We start from the raw sequence: 14,564 nt of genomic DNA, 5'->3' as shown, positions 1-14,564 counted from the left end.
GCTCACCGCGGTTACTTGGATGATGCTGCGGCGTGTTCTAGTGATGCAACGGAGTGATAGGCGTGGCTTCCATGAACTGACCAAGCGCATCACAGGTAGCTCCATTCTGGAACAGGACAGGTGGGTGAACTGCCCCTCCAACATAAATCCTAGCTACGCCCATGACCTACCATTTTCTAAGTTCTGTATGCATACTGTATTAAAAGATAAGACACTCACTGTCCACAGGCTCACAATCTTATAGGCAGGATACAAAAGGAAATAGGAATGGGGAGGGAAGAGGAAAGCCACTGGCAGTTCTCAGAATGTGCTGTTCACTACGTCTGTTTGTGGACCACTTCGGCAGTGTTGGATGTCATAAAACAAAGCTTTACGGCTTGTTTTCACCAGAAGAGAATCTGATCCATTGCTTCTTTCAGAGACTTGCATAGCCTACAAAGATTTTCAGAGACTTATAAGACTTATGTTTATTTGGTTTGATGTTTTCAGGAGAATCTATCCAGAGTACATATTATGTGACTGTCAGAGATTTATAAGATTTCTGTTTATTTGGTTTTGCAGAGAGTGCATATTTCATATATTTCATACTGTTCAATGTTCTGTATAGATTATATAAAGTTTATACAGTGGTACCTCGGGTTAAGAACTTAATTCGTTCTGGAGGTCCATTCTTAACCTGAAACTGTTCTTAACCTGAGGTACCGCTTTAGCTAATGGGGCCTCCTGCTGCCGCTGTGCGATTTCTGTTCTCACCCTGAAGCAAAGTTCTTAACCCGAGGTACTATTTCTGGGTTAGCGGAGTCTGTAACCTGAAGCATCTGTAACCCGAGGTACCACTGTATTGACATCACATTGTTGTACTTGGTCATCGTGTTGCCTTGGATATCACTGATAATTGTTAGCAACACAGGGGTTTAACCGTTCTGGAACAGGACAGGTGCGTTAACTGCCCCTCCAACATAAATCCTGGCTACGCCCATGACCTACCATTTTCTAAGTTCTGTATGCATACTGTATTAAAAGATAAGACACTCGCTGTCCACAGGCTCACAATCTGATAGGCAGGATACAAAAGGAAATAGTTATGGGGAGGGAAGATGAAAGCCACTGAATGGTGGCAGCTCTCAGAATGTGTTTCTTTTTGTTTCTGAAGTCCCAGGAGGTATGCTATCCAGTCACTTGATTAATTGGTTAGACTGTTAAAAGGAAAAGCGTTGACTTATAGGGCTGCCATCCTATACAAAGCTCCATTGAGCACAGTGGTTAAACCTACAAAAGGCTGCAATGCACAGCCGAACTCTATGCACACTCAACTCCTGCTAAGACTACAGGCATTTACACCTGAGAAAACATGGATAGGATCAGACTCTGCTGCTGTAATTGTAAACACAGTTAATTGGAAGTAAGTCCCAATTAAATCAATAGGGAGGAATGGGCCACAAAATATTCAATAGGCTGTATAATCGGAGTTTCTAAAACTACTTGTTGATAGCACTGCATGAATCTTTAAATCAGTTAACTAAACATCTCACTGTTCGTCAAAGAATGTTAGCTATGAATTTCCCCCAAAAAAACCCTCACAAAACAATTGTTTCATCTCTGGGAAAAGGCCCAGAACTGTAGATTGTTGATTCTGCACTGAGCTCAGGGTAGATGCGAGTGTTATAGAAACAAAAGAGATTATGAAATCCTATTTACAACCATCACCAGAGGAGAGAGTCTTTCAGCTGCCAACACCTCCCTCTCTGCAGCACTTCCAAAGGGCTCACTGTGCTGCCGCAAACCATTTCATTATTCATATATATATTTGATACTGATGTTACTTTATTTTTCATATTATGAAACTCTTTACTGAATCACATTTTTATAAGGGGATATCAGAGGTGGTGGTTGCTGATTTATTTCCTTTTTGAGTCCATGCTTTTGCCATGTTTGTTTTACCAGGCTCTCTGAGGGTGAAGCTAGTTGCATCTCCTCCAACTCCAATTGCATAATATCCTAATGGAACATTTGGCAGCCGCTTGTTCTATTGTTCTGGATACTTTTCCACTTGTTCAGCCTGGGAATGCGGACGAGATCTCGGAAGTGTGAGACCAGCTATCTTTATTCTTGACGCTTGCCAATCCTTGAATATCAATGTAGCCTAGCAGTTGTAGGTAGACTTCTGTTTAATAAACTCTTGGGATGAAATCCCACTGTGTTGTAGAATCTCCAGCCAGTTTCATGTGGGAATGTTCAGGGATGCAGGAGAGGATATATTGTCTGATTATATCCTTATCCAACTTTTGTTAACAAGTTCCACAATTTCAGCAGAGTAACATTCCCCTTATTTTAAACTTTGCAACGAATGCATTTGTTCAGGCTTGCTAAAGCCTCTATAATAACTGTTCTGGTATTTTCCCCTTATTCCCTCATAAAATATAAGAGACGACACAATCTTTTACAAAAGTATAAAAAAGATCACAATCAGATCCCAGAAGGCAGACTTAGCTTAATGAAGTAACATACACTTGGAATCTATCTCATAAGAAGACAGTCCCTTTGTCCTCTCTTGGCTGGAAGCCAAGAGGGCATCTTTGGCTTAGTAGATGTTGTTTCTTCGATGCATGTGGAGAAACAGAGAGAGATGGCTGCCCTGCCCTGTGCTTTTGTCGTTACCTGCACAGGTGAGGCCACACCCACCTCCAGTCACATGCAGAGGAAGTCTGTCCCAGCCCAGAAGGAAATAGAAAGTTTACCTGCTGGCTGGACAAACATTCCTCCCCATGTGCAAACATGTTCACTCTAGGAATGTTGTACAGTACTTGACTGCTCTTGTGTTTCACATCCCACATTTCAAACATGCCAAGTGGTGATGACTTGACTCCAAGAGTTATTGGATAAAATTAATATCCAAGATCCATTTCAATCCAGCTTCAGACCTGGTTTCGGATAGACGCATCTTTGATTGGTTTGTCAAGTGACCTATGTCGGAAACTGGACTGCAACAGTGTGTCCATATTGGACCTCTTAGTTGTAATCAATACTCCAGGAGTGCCTCTACTTCGGACAAAGACTGAAACCCAAACTGAAGCAGGCTGCTTTGGAGCAAGTCAAGCTTTTGTCCAAGGAGAATCAAGGATTTTGCCAAAGCGGCTCCAAGTTGTGGGATGTAACATCACCGTAGCAGTCAAGTACAACATTTCATGTTTGCCCAGAGTGGACACGCAGGGGACTGCTACTCTAGCCAGGAGGACTTCCTGTGACACCTGGTTTGGAGCATCCTTCCCCTGCATGTGACCAGGTAGATGGGCGTGACCCTGGAGACCCCATAAAAGGTCTGGTCATGCAGTCATCTTCCTCTTGATCTTCTTCCTCCTCCTCCTTCTCCTCTTCTTTTTCTTTGCTTTATACTATCTTGATGCTTTTGCTGTCTTCTGGCTCTCATCCCATATGGGATGAACCCTCACTCTCTTCTGTAACTACAAGCTAAAAAGCCTGCCTTCAGGATCATACCATGAACTGAATGTAAATAAACTTCTTGTTACTTTTAAGAGAAGACTGCTGGGTCTTTATTCTTTTTAAGAGGGAATAAAAGGGGAATTTACCAGGAATAATCCAATCTGGGCAAGCCAGACTAGATTGCTTAACTCAAGAGATTCAAATGAATCTACCAACTACAGTGGAACCTCGAGTCGCGGATGTAATCCGTCTCAGAGGCATGCCCGCAACTCGAAGCATTTGCATCCAGAAGCCCCGCGTCTATGCACAGCACAATTTGGTGCTTCTGTGCATGCCGTTCCAGTATTTCCAGGTTGCCGCAGGACGCAACGTGAAAAGATGTAACCTGAAGCAGACGCTTCCTGCAATGTACAGGAGAATGTACGCTGCTACCAGCTCACTAGCATGAGTGAGGAAGAATAATATTGAATCAATATATCCTCTCCTACTATCCACAAAAGGGACGCGGGTGGCGCTGTGGGTTAAACCACAGAGCCTAGGACTTGCCAATCAGAAGCTCAGCGGTTCAAATCCCCGCCACGGGGTGAGCTCCTGTTGTTCGGTCCCTGCTCCTGCCAACCTAGCAGTTCGAAAGCATGTCAAAGTGCAAGTAGATAAATAGGTACCGCTCCGGCGGGAAGGTAAACGGCATTTCCCTGCGCTGCTCTGGTTCGCCAGAAGCAGCTTAGTCATGCTGGCCACATGACCCGGAAGCTGTACGCCGGCTCCCTCGGCCAATAAAGCGAGATGAGCGCCGCTACCCCAGAGTCAGTCATGACTGGACCTAATGGTCAGGGGTCCCTTTACCTTTACCTTACTATCCACAACATTCCCACAAAAGTGAATGGGACTGATCTCAAAGCTGCAGGTTTGTCTTTCTTATCAATAAAACAAAATTGGTGTGATGCAAGCAATTTATTATTATGGAAGTTTGGTCTAGAGAAAAAAGTTTGAGAACTGCTGCTCTAGCCCCTTGAACAATTTGTGTGGTTGTTCTCTGCCTCTTCTCCTGTACTTCAATAGCCTGCTAAGCTCCTACAGGTAACCAGACCTTCACAACTGCCCTGCTATAGCATCTGTATACAACGAGAGTACTAGCAACAAAAGTTGTCTCTTATTACTGCCTCCATCCCCAAAAAGCTGACTTTTGCTTAATTGTTATTCTAATTACAAGACCTAGAGTAGTTATTTTCTCCCCCTTCAGCAGTATTATGGACCTCATTTCCCTACACAGTCCAGGATAAACAATTCCAATATATTTTGTTTTAATTATTAGTGTTTAATGGGCCATAATGAGATGATGTTGAGTGGTGCAGGGGGAAAAAGAAAGTAATTTACAGTGTGCTGCTGATCCTTAGAACTTTGCCATGAATATTTCACCCATGGTGGGAGAGCAGAGGATGTCATTCTTGCTGTAGTGTCTGCTTTTACCGAAATAGGTGTATGCATCTTTCAAAATATGCATTTTGTCGCCCTCCCCGATTAAGCTTTAGTGTGTTATTTTTAAAAAAATAATATTTTATTCTTTTTTCCATGTAGAAAGTTATATTTGTTACTCAACAATTATATTCCAATTCAGCAAAATTAGTGATTTTCTGCTCACCTGACATCAATGTTTATAACCCAAATTACATACAATTGCATTTTAAGCTTCCTTCTTGTCTAATTTCATCCCCTCTAACATGTTTCCAAATATGTTCTGCTGTTTTCTTCCACTTCAAATCCCGCTGTGGTCTTCGCGTATGGGACATGACTTTTTATATAGACTAGAAAGGGTTTCCTGTCTTCTTTAAAAGATTCTAAATCGTCTCTCTTATCAGTGCCGTCAATTTTGCCATCTCTGCATATTCCAAGATTTTCACCAACCATTCTTCCTTTGAGGGTTGTTCGCTCCTCCTTCCATTTCTGTGTCTAGAGAAGTCTTGCTGCAGTAGTTACATCACAGCTGTCAACTTACAGATTTGAAAATAAGGGACCAGCAGCCTCGAAAATAAGGGATCAACAGCCAAAATAAGGGATTTTGTGAGCACAGGTATGTTTAACTTCTGAGCCCCTCTGAGCCAAAGGCAGAAAGCCCAGCCAGCAGCCAAACGAAGCCTCAAGCGGTGGTTCCCACAGCGCAGCAACCCGGCAAAGGGGATGCAGCAAGGAAAACCACTGTTACCTCTCCGCTGGGAAGCGCTGAGCAAAGGCGAGTCCCCAGGCAACGCGGCTGATTTGATCGGCACAAGGCATGCAAGCTCCACCCCCCAGTCGTTCTTAGACTCCTTTTTGGGTGAGCAACGCAGCCAAGCAACACAGTTGGAGCCTCCCTCCTCCCTGGCCGGCAGGGAGGGAGGGAGGGAGAGAAGCTGCTTCTTTTGAAACCCGGGAAATTTAAGGGACATCATCAATAAGGGACAGCAGCGGGACATGGCACTGGGATAAGGGACTTTCCCGCCAAATAAGGGACGGTTGACAGCTATGAGTTACATACATAAATACCATTGAGGCATTCTTTTTCATTTCGCTGTCTAGTATCCCCAGCAGGAAAAATTCTGACCTCTTGGGAAAGGCACTTAATTTCTCCCCTTAATTTCATTATAGCTAATGTCCCAAAAGTCCTTCTCCTTCCTGCAGTTCCACCACATATAATAGAATTACCTCTCACAGTCCTTATATTTCCAAAATTTGTTTGATACGTTTTTGTACATTTGAGCTAGCTTCCTTGGGGTTAAATACCATCGATGCATAATCTTGTAAGCTTTAGCATGTTATCTGCTAAAAGCATACAATATGAAGGGGCTGTAAGAGTGGTCCTATTCTTTTCCATGCTACCCTCAAATAATAGTAATAATAGTAATAATAATAATAATAATAATAATAGTAATAATAGTAATAATAGTAATAATAGTAATAATAATAGTAATAATTCCATATTCTGGCAGAAGGAAACTGAAATTCAGCATTCAAAAGACACTGTGCAAATCAACACAAACTGTGTGAATGTCTTCTGCATGCATTTGTTCTATTTTTGAGCATTATTCTGAACATGATCTTAGGTTTTCGCAACTGAGAAGGAACGATACCGTGGCACAAAAAGAGTGATCTGCTTTTCTAGATGATGTGATTTTTTGCAGGGAGATTGGGAACGGGATGAGACATTATTCCAGCCAGGGCTTCCGCTGAAGTGGATCAGAACTGAAAACCACTAAACTGAATTAGTGGGCAATGGGAGCTTTCTTCAGCGACGCTTCCATGGCATGTCAAAGCAACATGCGACATGGAGTGCCACAGGCTGGTGCCCACTAGATCTAGTGGATCTCTTAAGAAGTCACAGGGGTGTGGCCAAAGAGAGGTCACAGGGGCATGCAAAGTTCTGGGTTTCTCTGTATTCTCCTTCCTTGCAAAGATATTGGTGGACACTTTGCTGTTCTACAAAGCCAGTGTGGTGTAGTGGTTAAGAGTGGTAGACTCGTAATCTGGTGAACCGGGTTCACTTCCCCGCTCCTCCACATGCAGCTGCAGGGTGACCTTGGGCTAGTCCCACTTCTCTGAAGTCTCTCAGCCCCACTCACCTCACAGAGTGTTTGTTGTGGGGGAGGAAGGGAAAGGAGAATGTTAGCCGCTTTGAGACTCCTTCGGGTAGTGATAAAGCGGGATATCAAATCCAAACTCTTCTTCTTCTTCTTCTTCTTCTTCAAACTAGCATGCAACTAAACTGAAAAATATCAGGGATGCCTGCTGTTATAGCTGCTTCTTCACTGGGAGAAAAGAGTAGTCTCTACCTGTTGTTTCTCCCCCTATCCTCCTTCTTTGCAAAGAAACAATGGGCATTTAAACACTGCAGTTTTGTTAATACTTATCAATAAAGCGTCTTATCTTGGTTCAGGAGGGAGCCCTGCTGTCACAACTTTTAGTGTGGATTCATGACATAATTGGTCCACGTTTACCTTTATATCCCATCCATGGCCTCGGTCCAGTATACCTGAAGGAGCGTCTCCACCCCCAGCGTTCTACTCGGACACTGAGGTCCAGCTCCGAGGGCCTTCTGGCGGTTCCCTCACTGCAAGAAGCCAAGTTACAGGGAACCAGGCAGAGGGCCTTCTCAGTAGTGGTGCCTGCCCTGTAGAACGCCCTCCCATCAGAAGGTCGCGGTTCGAATCCCTGCGACGGGGTGAGCTCCCCTTGCTCAGTCCCTGCTCCTGCCCACCTAGCAGTTCGAAAGCACGTCAAAGTGCAAGTAGATAAATAGGTACCACTCTGGCGGGAAGGTAAACAGCGTTTCCGTGCGCTGCTCTGTTTCACCAGAAGCGGCTCAGTCATGCTGGACACATGACCTGGAAGCTGTACGCCGGCTCCCTCGGCCAATAAAGCGAGATGAGTGCCGCAACCCCAGAGTCGGTCACGACTGGACCTAATGGTCAGCGGTCCCTTTACCTTTATCTGTGGTTTTAATGTATCCATGTGGGGCTTTTGGTCTGTGTGTCTGGTTGGTTGTAAGTTGCTTTGGGTTGCCCTGGCCAACTAAGAAACTTAACAAATAATAATAATCCTTCAAAGAAGAAGAGGATGGAGTTTGTGCTCCCCTCTTTCCCCCCATTTGATTCCCAAAGCAACACTGGAAGGTGGATTAGGCTGAGAGATAGTGATTGGCTTCATGGCTGAGCAAAAAAATGTGTGTCTTCTTGGCCCAGTGCCAACCCTCAAATTAGTTTTCCACATTTGTTCTTTGATTTCAGATGTGCTATATGAAGGCATTTCTCCTCTTATCTTTCAGATTTCTTCTGTGATTCCCAAAATCCACCCACATCTTTCCCATACCAAAGCTTAGAGCTTGGGTAAGAAACTGTTAAATTTGATTACACATTTTATCTGGGTTGGCTTTGGATGGTGGCAGAGATTTCTACTTGATCCATCTAATCTTGCAAATTGTTTGTAATGATCTCCTTAATTCTTGCGATTTCTTGACTTTTCAGTCTCTTAAGAAATTATTGTTAGCCTTTATTAAGGTAAACCAACAAATTAACATCATGATGATGATGATAGTGTTAATATGATTAACATACATGTAAATAGAAGATGCAGCAATTGCCCTAAACTCGGATGGCTTTGTAATATAAATAGACAAATTCATGGATAGATTTGTGGAGGCTGCAGTTATGACTAAGTCCTTTCTCTGCCACTGGAGGAGAGCATGCCTCTGAATTTGCTGGAAATCACAAGCGCTGTTGCACTTATATCCTACTTATGAACTTCCCTTAGGCATCTGATTAGCTCCATTGAGAACAGGATGTTGGACTCAATGGGTCTTTGGTTTGACCCAGCAACACTCTTCTTACATTCGCATTGCAGCCAGTAATAATAATAATAATAATAAATTTTATTTATATCCCGCCCTCCCCAGCCGAAGCCGGGCTCAGGGCGGCTAACAACACTAAAATAGTGCAACATTATAAAAACATCAAAGAATTAATTAAAATCAAAATTGATGGCAACCATAAACTAAAGTATTGTAAAGATTGCCAAAGGAGGGAGTCAGGCTGCACCCTGACCAAAGGCCTGGTGGAACAGCTCTGTCTTGCAGGCCCTGCGGAAAGATGTCAAGTCCTGGAGGGCCCTTGTCTCTTGTGACAGAGCGTTCCACCAGGATGGAGCCGCAGCCGAAAAAGCCCTGGCTCTAGTTGAGGCCAGCCTAACCTCTCTGAGGCCTGGGACCTTCAAGATGTTTTTATTTGAAGACCGTAAGTTCCTCTGTGGGGCATACCAGGAGAGGCGGTCCCGTAGATACGAGGGTCCTAGGCCGTATAGGGCTTTGAAGGTAATATTATTGTAGCCGAGAACACAATGCCACAGACAGGAGACATTAATTGAGGATGGCAAACTTCATTCTAATCACCTGGTGCAAATTCCTTGGTACTACACTTTGGTGCTGTGGGTTAAACCACAGAGCCTAGGACTTGCCGATCAGAAGCTCGGCGGTTCCAATCCCCGCGACGGAGTGAGCTCCCGTTGCTCGGTCCCTGCTCCTGCCAACCTAGCAATTCAAAAGCACATCAAAGTACAAGTAGATAAATAGGTACTGCTCCGGCGGGAAGGTAAACAGTGTTTCTGTGCGCTGCTCTGGTTCGCCAGAAGCGGCTTAGTCCTGCTGGCCACATGACCCGGAAGCTGAACGCCAGCTCCCTCGGCCAATAAAGCGAGATGAGCGCCGCAACCCCAGAGTCGGCCACGACTGGACCTTATGGTCAGGGGTCCCTTTACCTTTACCTTTTCTGAACTTCGCATGTTGATGCCACCCATGAAATCATGTCCTGGAAAAGATCTGATACGTGCTCTAATTTTCGTGGAAACACAGTACCATCGCCGTAGCGGTTCAGTGTCTCAGACTGCAGACCCTTGGGATGCTTCAACCATTAGTGTTAGATCCTCCCTTTTCTGCCTGGCAATTCCTCGGCCATCTGTCGGAGAACTTGGAATGCATCCAGCCGATTCTGCAGGGAGATGCCACAGAAGCGATTCCTGCGGACGGATCAACTGGGCAAAGTCTGATCTGTCCAGGGATGGCCCAAGACATTTTGCTGCCCGAGGTGATTTCAAGCACAGAAGCCAACTGAATTTTACTTCAAGCGGTGATGGGATAATGTCCTCTAGAACACCTGAGCCAAATTAGGAGACGCGGGACAGGCCATGTGGCAATGTAAGAGAACAGCTGGGAGAATCAGGCGAACGGCTGGGGGCTCCCGTTGTCCCTGTGCCAAATTTGCCACCCAAGACAGTAGCTTCATTTGGCCTAATGGCAAGAGTAGCTCTGGGTCACCTAGTGCGTTCCTCATCTCATTACTGAAGGTGAGCTTATCATGGTCCCACATTGCTTTGAATATTCTGAATTCACTACAGAGCACAATTGTGTAGCTCTCAAGTAATAATGTACAGCTTACATTTCCCCGTTTGCTTTTGATCCTTCGCATGGTTATGTCTGAGCTTTACCAGTACCAACGATCTTTTGAACTTCCTCAAAAGCTCTGAGTAGCACTCCAGTTTAGTCTTATTAGTCGGAAGGGACCCTGAGAATCATCAGGTTTTAGTCCACCCATCTGCAGTGCAGGAATATGCAGCTGTCCCATATTTTCCTTCAGAAGCAGTGAGATTACGCACAGCAGATAGAAGGTCCAAGCTTTTATTCAAAGTATTGAACTTGCCTCAATTTTTTTTACAAGTTTTCTTGTACATTTCCCGCAAGAGATCAAATTGATGGCATTTCTAGATGAGTAACCACTTTGTGGCTCCTGAGATCTCAGTTGCAGGATATGCCGATGCAGTTTGCAGTTGGGGGTTGGCAAAGTTTTTGTGGCTTGGGCTGGTTCACGGTCCTGCAGATGCCACAGTGGGCTGGAGTGCGCATGCATGCACAAACGCTATTTCCAGCACTCCTTCCAGCGTGGAGGAGGCATGCGCAGCTTTGAATTGGCTGGAGGAGCTTCCTGCAGCCAATGAGAAGCCAGCCAGTGTCGTGGAAGGCGGTCCCCGCTGTTCCATGCCGGTGTAGCATGGCGCATGGGAGCCAACCCGGTGGCCAGCGGGGGTCGCTGAGCGGGTGGCGGGGGTCCATGGGCCACTTGTGGCCCATGGGCCTTAGGTTGCCGACCCCTGGTATATGTTAAGGGGAATTTTAGCTCAAGCAGCTACTGTGCATAACAGCTAGCCATTGTGCACATAATCCTTCCATGAAGAGGGAATCATTTCCCAGTAAATATACATAATCTCCAACAGATCTTGGGACATGTCCATACACCAACTCGATTTTGTACATTCTCTTTGGGAAATAAGCATAACCTCCAAGAGGGTTTGGGGAATGTGTTTAAATCGAGTGCATTTTGCATATTCTCCAAGCAATATGTACATTATACAGTCATTATGCACTGTCTCCAGGAAACATGTTTTTTTTTTTTTTTCAATTTCTTGTTCAGAAATGTGCAATTTGTACTCCCCAGGCTACCTCTTCTGGCCCACTGCCTAATCTTACATCCTCTCCCACTGATCAGCCAAGCAGCAAGTTTATTTGGGCTTCCAAATAAAGAGAAACCTTTTATGCAGCCCCCTTTTCACCCTCTCAGCTGCTGAACAACATAGTGGGGGCAGGTTGCAGGGAGAGGGACATTTTCAACAGCTTAGGAAAAAGCTCAATAGCACCATGTATTGACCAAACTGCGGGAGGCAGTGGAAGACGGGAGTGCCTGGTATGCTCTGGTCCATGGGGTCACGAAGAGTCGGAGACGACTAAACGACTAAACAACAACAACAACAATTTGGCTTCAGAGAAATACTATAAAGTGTTTATTTCTAGGAAATCTGGCTACTGCTTTAGAAGTAATGTCCATCTCAGTTTGGATCTGGGACTTCCAGCTTATTGGCCACAAGACAAGCGTTTACATATTTATAGGAATAAACTTGTTCTAACTAGCTTATGATCAGTGATGGAGGTAGAGTGCCCCAGGTCTATCAGTGTTTTGCAGGAAGGATTAAATGCATATGAGGAAACTTAGGTTGCAGTTAAAGGGCTTTGCTGCCTTAGCAGAACAAATCTACTTATTAAAAAAAAAACAACCTGGACTTTTTGCTGTTAGGAAAGTGATGAAGAAATGCATTGAAAATTGTAGAACGAGCAAATGATTACAGGAAGAGGTATGAACACTGGGAGTGCTGGCTGACAACCCACATGGAACCAGGTGGTTTCCTTATAACCTTGCTAGATAATCAGTTTATTGCACAATGAATACACAATCATGACTAATCTGGGATCCAGCTGTCATCCACGAAGGTGGAACTTCTGTTGCAAGGAGCAGGATATTGCATTTTCCTCGCACTCAAGGCTGCAATCAATTGTTACTGGAAACACGTCATTCTTTCCCCAACTCAAAAAGCTTAGCGATGGAGAAGTGGATGCTTAATTCAGATTTGGGAAAGGGAGCCTCACTCTGAAATTCAGCCAGCGCGTCACTCGTCCCACAGCTCTGAGCCTTTGTCCCCTGCGTTCGGCTAGTCCGTGATGTCGACAGCATCAAAGAGAATTCACGGTATTATGAGGACAGCTTTGGTAATGTTGCAGTGAAAGGAAACGAGGCTGCCATCGTGAGTAGCAACGGAACTGAAGATTCACCATGCTATTCAATGGAACCTGTGCTAGAGAAGAAACTAAAAAATTTAAGTTTCTTCTCCCATTAGATGTTTAGGGGTATGCATACCCCAGCACCCCCCCCCCCCGAGAAAAAAGCATTGCACACTACTAAGGGTCTGCATTGGAGACTTAATAGTTAGGGAAAGAGAGATGCATTTATACTATGCATTAATTTTATTGTCATTGTTTTCTGGTCTTATTATTGCTATAAATTTCTATACTATTGTAAGCCTTCTTGTAACACAGGTTGTTGTTTTTTTTAAAAAAGGCATGATATGTGTAGAGTACAGGGTCAGATTTAAGGTGCTGGTTTTGACCTTTAAAGCCCTTCACGGCCTAGGACCCTCGTACCTATGGGACCGCCTCTCCCGGTATGCCCCACGGAGGACCTTCAGGTCCATAAATAGCAACACCCTAGTGGTCCCGGGCCCTAAGGAAGTTAGATTAGCTTCAACCAGAGCCAGGGCCTTTTCAACTCTGGCTCCGGCCTGGTGGAACGCTCTGCCTCATGAGACCAGGGCCCTACAGGATCTGATTTCTTTCCGCAGGGCCTATAAGACAGAGTTGTTCTGCCTGGCCTTTGGCTTGGAGCCAATTTGATTCCCTCCCCCTCTTTCTTTCTCCTCCTGTGTTGAGGCTGTCATTTTAATATTTTAATGTTTCAGTATTTTAATTTTGTATTTTAATCTTGTTTTTAAGTTGTATTAATTCAACTTGTTTTTATTCTTGCTTGTTAGCCGCCCTGAGCCCAGCCTATTACTATTATTATAATATAAATCTATTCAATAAAGAAAGAAAGAAAGAAAGAAAGAAAGAAAGAAAGAAAGAAAGAAAAAATAAGGTTTAAGTGTGCTCACTGAATGATGAGCTACTTGCCTGGTGAGAAGACTGCTGACATCACAAGAGGTCTAGGTAGATCCAAGAGTGCTAGAATCAGTGGCCTCTCTATATAACAGTGGGCAAATGAAGTGAAGGAGTATTGGAAGCCCAGTTCGGGTTGCCATGTAGGTTGCTGAAATGAAAGGTATCCAAGTGTTTTTGGAAATCCTTTTTTCCCCCACGTGTAGGGCTGCTTTAACAAGAAAATCTGCAATCATGGTGTTTGGAGGAAGGGCTTTGGTATGATCAACTACGGGGGAACATTTTGGAACAAAGTGAAACACATGGATTCCTCTTAAATCATAATGGAACTAGATGTCTTATACTTGAAATCCAAAAGGCTGTAGAGCACCTTTTAATTTGGCAGGGTGAAGAAGGTGACTGGTGAGGAGGGCACCTGGTTTAGGGTGATTCAGCCCTTTAGATTCCGTTCTAATCTAACCTGACCCCCAAGTGCTTGAAGCAGGAAATCCAGAAATAAAGCGCTCTCAACTGATGGTTCTACTTCAAGACTTCCTGCAGTGGAGAACACATCACCCTCAAGGGCTAGGCAATTGTTTCCATTGTTGAACTGCTCTTAATCATCAATATTTATCTGAAGATTCAACTGATACCTGCCCTCCTATAACTTAAACCATTCGATCTAGTTCTCTCCTTGGGTGCAGTTGAGAACAAATCTTTGCCCTCTTCTGTGCGACAGCCTTCAGGTATTTGAAGAATGCTCTCGTCTTCCACCTATGAAGTCATTGGTGAAATTTGGGTAATATAGTTGGTGACTGTGTAACGTTACTGTTGCTGTTGATTTTATCCATGCATATGGATAACTGTCCTTAAAATGGAAATACTGAAGGGCAGTGTATGATTTTTTTAAAAAATTACATTGCTGTGAAGGAAAAGTAGGGTGGGAGCAGGAGATAAGCTCATTGAGTCTTTAACTGCACCTTGCATAAAGCTCAGAGACAGACACTATCAGATGTATATTTGACCAAAATGGATAGATAATCATCAAATTCAAGGTGATCTTTTAGCTGAATGACAAACAGGACAG

The sequence above is a fragment of the Podarcis pityusensis genome, assembly GCF_964106645.2.
Source record: "Podarcis pityusensis genome assembly, chromosome: 5".
NCBI classification, from domain to species: Eukaryota; Metazoa; Chordata; class Lepidosauria; order Squamata; family Lacertidae; genus Podarcis; species Podarcis pityusensis.
This window is presented reverse-complemented; position numbering follows the sequence as displayed.